The 7,367-nt window shown below is 43.4% G+C and overlaps 1 protein-coding gene across 10 annotated transcripts in view; it reads left to right on the forward strand.

The window, feature by feature from the left end:
* The window catches only part of Unc13b (unc-13 homolog B), a 211,220-nt gene that overhangs the window by 152,456 nt on the left and 51,397 nt on the right, over positions 1-7,367 (forward strand). Inside the window, exon 1 of one of the 10 annotated variants that reach the window (XM_031377173.1) lies at positions 3,095-3,792. The exons of the other annotated variants lie outside the window; for them this stretch is intronic. The gene's annotated coding sequence lies outside the window, so the exon portion shown is untranslated. Of the gene's footprint in view, positions 1-3,094; positions 3,793-7,367 lie in introns of those variants that run through there. 10 annotated transcript variants of the gene reach the window in all.

Raw genomic sequence — 7,367 nt, forward strand, 5'->3', positions numbered from 1 at the left:
AGAGAGAGAGAGAGAGAGAGAGAAAGAGAAAACAAGATTTAGAGATGGATTTAGGGATTTAGACTGGTTCTTTGAGGGAGAGTTATGTTTGGTGAGGCCCTTCTCAATAGCCCTGTGATGCTCTGTGATTACTTTAGCTGAGGATTTTGTGCACCAGGTGGTCTTCTGACTAAGCCATCCATTCAGCTCCTCTTTAGAGCTCCTGTGAACCTTCCTTCAACTCTGTGTGAGTGTCAGTGTCTCATTTTAATTTCCATCTTGACTCATCTGTCTCTAGGCGAAAATCTCTGCAAAGATTTAAATTGGGAACCAGACCTTGAGAATGTCTGTTGAAAGCATCTCACAGTTTCTAGACAAGTGCCTTTCCCTTCTTAACCCAAATCTGTTTTCCCAGCTCTGTCCAGCTAACTCCTGAGCAGGCTAGCTGTGAAGACATTTAACAGCTGAGGTGGGCACTGTGCTATTTCTTACTCAAAGAAAGACCTCATCTTCTAAGCTGCCTAAGACTGTTGAGGGTCAGTCCCACTGTGACAAAGGGAGCTCTACCGTTCTCACACAGCCAAGGAGACAGAAATGTGATGCCCATCCGGAGGAGATGTAATTATTCTGTGATCATATGATGTCTGAAACTAAGCCCTGTAAGATTATAACTAAGGAGCCTCCCCTTTGTGACCAGAGCTTATGCTGACTGCTCTTTACCACATCTTACCCTCTGTATCAGTTATTCCATTGCTGTGACAAAATACTTGACCAAACAATCAGCTTCTAGAGGATTGACTTATTTTCACTCAGCTTGAGGATACAGTTTAACATAATACAAAAGGCATGGTGGTAGGGACATGGGACAACTGGTCACATCCAGCTAGCAGGCAGAGAGGACACTGTGGTCTGGGATTGCAGACCATGGAATGGTGGCATTCAGGGTAAGTCTTCCCACCAAAAAAATGTCTTCACAGACAGGCCCAGAGATAATATCATCTAGATGATTCTAAATTCTATCAAGTTGGCAAGATTAACTATCATATCCTCCTCGCTCTTGCTTAACCATGAGGTGGGCAACGGTTAACACAAGAATAGTTTATAGTCAAAGACAGGAACACTTACCTGAAATTTGAAGGCTCTAATGGGAGATACCAAACTTTGTTGTACTTCCTGATGTCTTAAACATATCTCCCATTATATGAGACATTGTTTTCTACAGAATCAAAGCTTCTCAGGAGATGGGCTGGGTGCATTTGGACAGATGGATAAGACAGGGTGCATTAGCCTTTGTAACATTACCTGAGGTCTTGGCCAGGTCAGGCCCTGGAGCCCCGCTGGTGAATGGGGCATGAAGAGGATAGTGTCCTGCAATGTCCTGGCTCTGAGAATCTTCCTTGTTCTTGATAATGTGAGCTTTTCCTCAATTTAGATTGCCTGGACCTCGTAAGGACAGTTACCACTCTTTATGCTTGGCTGCAGAGCTTTCTGATTTAATCAGCCTTCCCTCTATTTGTGTTAAATCCTGTACCTCTCCTGGCTTAAGCCTGGGAAACTCCACAGTAAATTGGCTGTGATTTCACTGAAATTTGACAGTTTTCAAGTTATTTTCTTCCTCTGTATTTAGATGTGGCTCTAGTCGTGCTGTCAGCCCTTATCTCTTCTGTCTTCCAGCCAGCTCCCAACTGGGTTAGGAGGTATCCGCACTGCTGTCAGCACTGGCTACATAATGAGGTGGATGGTTAAGAAATGGCTTGTTTAGCATCTTTTAGAATCTAATTTTTCTGCCTTGACTGAGGGGGAAGCAATGTTATTGGAAGAAGGCAGCAAGGAGGCAAATGTTGGCTCCAAAGCCAGCCCTTTCTCCTTGGGATCTTGGATAAGATATGGAAATCATGACTGATTTAAAATCTTGTTTCAAGCCAGACATGATGGCTCAGAAACATGTAATCCTAGCACTAGGAGGCTGAAGCAGGAGGATCACTGCAAGTTCAAGGCTAGCCTACCTACAAAGTAAGATACTGCCTCAAAAAGCCAAAATTAAATTAATAAAAGCTTTGACAGTAACAGATCTTAGGATAGTCCCCATTGACATATGCCACCTGGTTTCTAGACTAGATGGGCAAGATTCTTCTGTGGATTGTCACAGGAATATAATACTGAATCAATGAAGTTTGCCTCCTCAGATTTGCTCTGAGGCCTAAGGAAGAGGAAGGCCTTTTCTAATTGTGCCAGGCTCAGGGAAGGCAGAAGAGAAGCAGGGTGACTAGGTTCTCACCATAGTTCAGGGCTAGGCACAGCAAGCAGTGTTTCCCCATCTTTGGTGCCTGCAGTGTGGACGAAGGCAATGTATCATGTACCTGGTTCTCTGTGTCCCAGAGCTTCAATGATACCTAGGTTAAACTAGGTTAAATTATGTTACAGCAAGCGATTTGAGTGTTCTTTGAAGATAAAGATACTTGATTTCCTAGTACATCCTACCCAGAGTTGTAGAATTGTTGGGATTAGGACAGCATGAGAACCATTGAACTAGAAAATCTCCATAGTGATGGAGCTGCTATTGGTGTAGGCAAGCTGGATATTGGGGACCATGAAAATAGAACTAAGCACCTTAGACAGCTTTTGATGGATGTAATTTTATCAATTTGGATTGCCTAGCTCAGAATTCTGGATTCTAAAGTAGCCTTTGGTCTTAACTGCTGTAATTGAGAGTTCATTTTGATTTACTCAGTTCCCTTCCTCCCTGGTAACTGTATTGGCATAGCCAAAAGGAATTTTTTTATAGTAGCTGTTCAAAGAAACTGTTTGAGGGTGTGGACTAGGAGAAAATGGCACCATTTGGTATGAACTGCATTTGGGAACTGTCTCTGTCCTTCAGTCTCTCTTCTCTAAAGGCTGATGGCAGATGTGGTGAACCAACCCAGCGCTTATTTTAGTGGAAGGGAAAACTGTCTTTGCATTGTGCTCTAGCAGTTTCTTCCCGTATTCTGAGTTCCCCCTGAGATTTAGAGCTCCTTAAAGTATAGGCTCTGTGCCACATGTTTCTTAAATCTATAGCTTAGACAGGAGAGGAGTATATAGAGAAGGAAGAAAGAGAGGGAGGAAAGAAGGAAGAAAATGGGGGAGGGGGGAGAGAGTAAGATTTATATTTAGCAATAGGGAGAGACACTCACCAAGGGTGTGTGAGTGAGCTTGCTGGCAGGATTGTGTGTGCGTGAGTGTGCTGGGAAGGGGGTGTGTGCCAGCAACGTGTGAGGAGGGCTGGTGCCCTATGGGAGGGTGCAGGCAGGCAGGAAGCAGCTGGAGAGGAGGAGGAGCAGAAGCGAAGCCGGAGCTGCCCTGCTTTCCTCCCAGTCTCAAAGCCGAAAGGATTGAGTTAGAATTCCACATCCAGTTGAAGTTTGGCTGCTCTTGCCTTCAGCAGCCTGGTCTTCAGAATCTCCCCTCAGCAGGAAGGTGTGGACCAGACTGGATTCCTAGATTTGCAGCTACCAGACTCCCGCCCCGCCTTCTCTGAGGGGATCTCTGTGCTAGGCATTGTTCCTATCATCAACTTTGCACGGAGGAGCCAGCCAGCTGGGTGCAACTGAGAATAATAGCTCCTTGGCTGTTTGATGCTTAGGCAGGCGGCTGTGCTGGGCTGTGCTGTGGCTCAGAAAGTTCATCCTGTGGCTTCTCTATCAGTCTGAGGCGTGCGTCTGAATGGATTACTTCTTAAAGGCAGCACTTGCATTCTAAAACTTGAGAATTTGTGGCTTTAATTTTTTTTTCCTCTTTTCATTTCCTTAACCTTATTTTGGTTTCAGCAACAAGGTAAGTGATACTGAATATATGATTGACTCTGAATGACAAGCAGGGACAAAAGCAAAGCTTTTGTGGGTGGAATATGGAACAGCTACATTAATTATGTAACTGCTTGAGCCAAGTTGCTGGTGGGGGTCATTATAATGAGTGGATAACAGCATCCTCAGCACTGGGAGTAGAATCTTCACATGCATGTGTTTGTGTGCTGGTAATCGGGCCATCCATTCTTCCTGGGCACCCTGCTGTATGTCTACAACTAGCCTCTCCATCCCATTGGATGTGTGCATAGTTTCTGTCTTGATATGTCTATGTGTATTTATAACTTACCTACCTGCTTATGTCCTCTCCTATATATATATATATATACATTGCATATAGACAACCTTTTTTATTCCTCTTATATGCATATATATAAGTTATCTCTACCTCTGTGTACATTCTTATACAGAGATCATCTGTCCCTCCATGCCTTTATACATGTACTTAGGTATACCTTCCAGTCTTTCTTCTGTACATGTGTGAGGCTATACTGTCCTGTCTGATGTGCATATGCCTTTCATGTATGCAAAGACCATATAAACATAAATGTCCATCCTGAGTTTTCCCAGCCTTGAGTGTGTGTACATATGCATGTAATTTGTCTATTTATGTGTATAGTGAAAGAGCTCTAACTTTGTAAATTGAAAACTTACTTAATACTACCCTTTTTCAGTGACCTAGTTCAAGTGTAAGTGTACCCTCTCTAAGTTTCTGTCTTCTATGAAATCAAAATAATAATTCTTCTTGGCTTTTATAATAATAAGTGAAAGTCATATAAACTAAAAATTCAAAATAAATGAGTCTTCGCCATCATCATTTGCCCCTTTAGTCTGCACTGAGATACACTCTTATTCATGCAAGGCCTCCAAACCTTCCATGTGAATTGGGAGCTTCTGCTGAAGTAACCATGTTTGTTTTTAGTTTGGCCCGAATGTTGGAAAGAAGCTACACAGAGCTACAGGATATTGAGAACTGGTTGGATTGAGGAGGAAAAAGGTCTTTTCTTCTGCATTTAGGAGCTGGTCTTTGGTTCTTTACAGCCTTAAGGAGGATTGAACCGTCCACAAACAGAAATGAGCTACTTCCAATTAGGATCAAAGTAAATAAGTTAAAAAGATGAGCAAAATAACAGAGCAGTGTGCTGTCACTAAGATGACACTGCTCTCTGCACAGAGCACTTGCTATCAGGTTTTGAAGGCTATTTAGAACATTCCATACCCAGATTTCTAGATCCATGTTGGCCAATACGGTAGCTACTGGCCACATGTAACTGCTTATTCTACTTTGATTTTTTTTTAAACAGAGTCTCATTAGCTTAGATTGACCTTGAAATATCTACATAGCTGAAGATGACTTTGAAATCTTGCATCTGTTTTCACCTCCCAAGAATGGGGAGTGGGCCAGTGAGTTGGCTCTGTAGGGAGAGGCACTTGCATTCATATTTAATGGCCTAATGATCTGGTCCCCAGATCCTACAAAGGGAGAACCAAATCCCACAAGAACCATGACACATGTATACACATACATTCTCTCTCTCTCTCTCTCTCTCTCTTTCTCTCTCTCTCTCTCTTACTTGTTCTTTCTCTCTCTCTGTCTCTGTCTCTCTGTCTCTCTGTCTCTCTGTCTCTCTGTCTCTCTCTCTCTCTCTCTCTCTCTCTCTCTCTCTCTCTCTCACACACACACACACACACACACACACACACACTTGGATTACAGGCAGGTGCTACTATGCCTAGTAGCTAGTTGAGATGTGCTGGATATAATATATGTGATTCAAGGATTTAGTATAAAAAAGAATATAAATATACAATTAATGATTTTTTTTTTCGAGACATGGTTTCTCTGTGTAGCCCTGGCTGTCCTGGAACTCACTCCATAGACCAGGCTGGCCTCAAACTTAGAAATCTGCCTGCCTCTGCCTCCCAAGTGCTGGGATTAAAGGCATGTGCCACCACTGCCCGGCACAACTAATGATTTTATATTGATTACATATTACAATAATATTTTGGATTTGGGGTTAATAACACATATTTAGGTTAATTTTACATGCTTCTTTTTACTATTTTATATGTCTGCTAGGGAACTTAAAATATACATGTGGTTCACATTATATTTCTGTTGGGAGAACACCAACACAAGGATCAGGGAAGCTTTTCTTGCTGGAAGGGCAAATAGAAGCAGATCAAGTGAGAGTCCATCACCACAGAGCCCATCACAACAAACAGAGCCCATCACCACAGCGACCATCAATCACCACAGAGCCAATCACCTCAGAGCCCATCACCTCAGAGCCTATCACCACAGAGCCCATCACCACAGAGCCCATCACCACAGAGCCCATCACCACAGAGCCCATCACCACAGACCTATCACCACAGCACCCATCACCACAGCACCCATCAATCACCACAGCGCCCATCACCACAGCACCCATCAATCACCACAGCGCCCATCACCACAGACCCATCACCACAACGCCCATCACCACAGCACCCATCAATCATCACAGTTCCCATCACCACAGTGCCCATCAATCACCACACAGCCCATCAGTCACCACAGAGCCCATCACCACAGAGCCCATCACCACAGACCTATCACCACAACACCCATCACCACAGCACCCATCAATCACCACAGCGTCCATCACCACAGACCCATCACCACAGTGCCCATCAATCACCACAGAGCCCATTAATCACCACAGAGCCCATCACCTCAGAGCCCACCACCACAGCGCCCATGACCACAGCACCCATCAATTACCACAGTGCCCATCACCACAGACCCATCACCACAGTGCCCATCAATCACCACAGAGCCAATCACCTCAGAGCCCATCACCCATCGCCACAGCGCCCATCACAGCAGCACTGGGACTTCTCTTCACCAGCCTCATATGCTGGACAGATACTAGCTACCTGGCAGCCTGGTAATTTTTGTTTTAAATAAGTTTCAGGAAATTATGAATAAATGTTATTAAGAAGAAATTTCCAACTTAGTTTTACAATTGAAACAGGTTGTTGGTCATCAGTCTACAAGGAAACTTGGACTTTGAAGTTTTCATATTATCATAGAAACACAGGTAGATCAGAAAAAGTAGGAGACTAGGATTTTAATCCAGCTATACCATCCATTCCTCATTCTTTCCATGGCACCAATGTCTTATTGTGTGCCAGGCTCTATGTATGGTGAGACCTTGTACCAGGCATTAGGAATTTGGAGATAAATAAAGAATATTTTCTTGGTAATATGGTTTATATCCATTGTAGGCCCTTAAGCAAGAATCTACCCCTCAGTAAGAATAAAGATGTCCTTCTATTTCAAGGGTCATGATCTTGGTAAGTGGGCTTTTGAGAAGCTAGAGTACTTGCTCCACTTAGTACTTTCAAATTAAAAATTAAAAAAAAAAAAAGATGCACTAGCCAAACAGAGCCACTCTGTGGGCATAGGTAGACCACAGGAATGTTGAGAAAGTGCAGAGCCAAAACCAGACTATCTCTTGGTCTATGGCATTCTCATTTCTTTGTACTAATCTTGCTCCT

Source organism: Mastomys coucha, unplaced genomic scaffold (genome assembly GCF_008632895.1).
Source record: "Mastomys coucha isolate ucsf_1 unplaced genomic scaffold, UCSF_Mcou_1 pScaffold18, whole genome shotgun sequence".
Classification (NCBI taxonomy): Eukaryota; Metazoa; Chordata; class Mammalia; order Rodentia; family Muridae; genus Mastomys; species Mastomys coucha.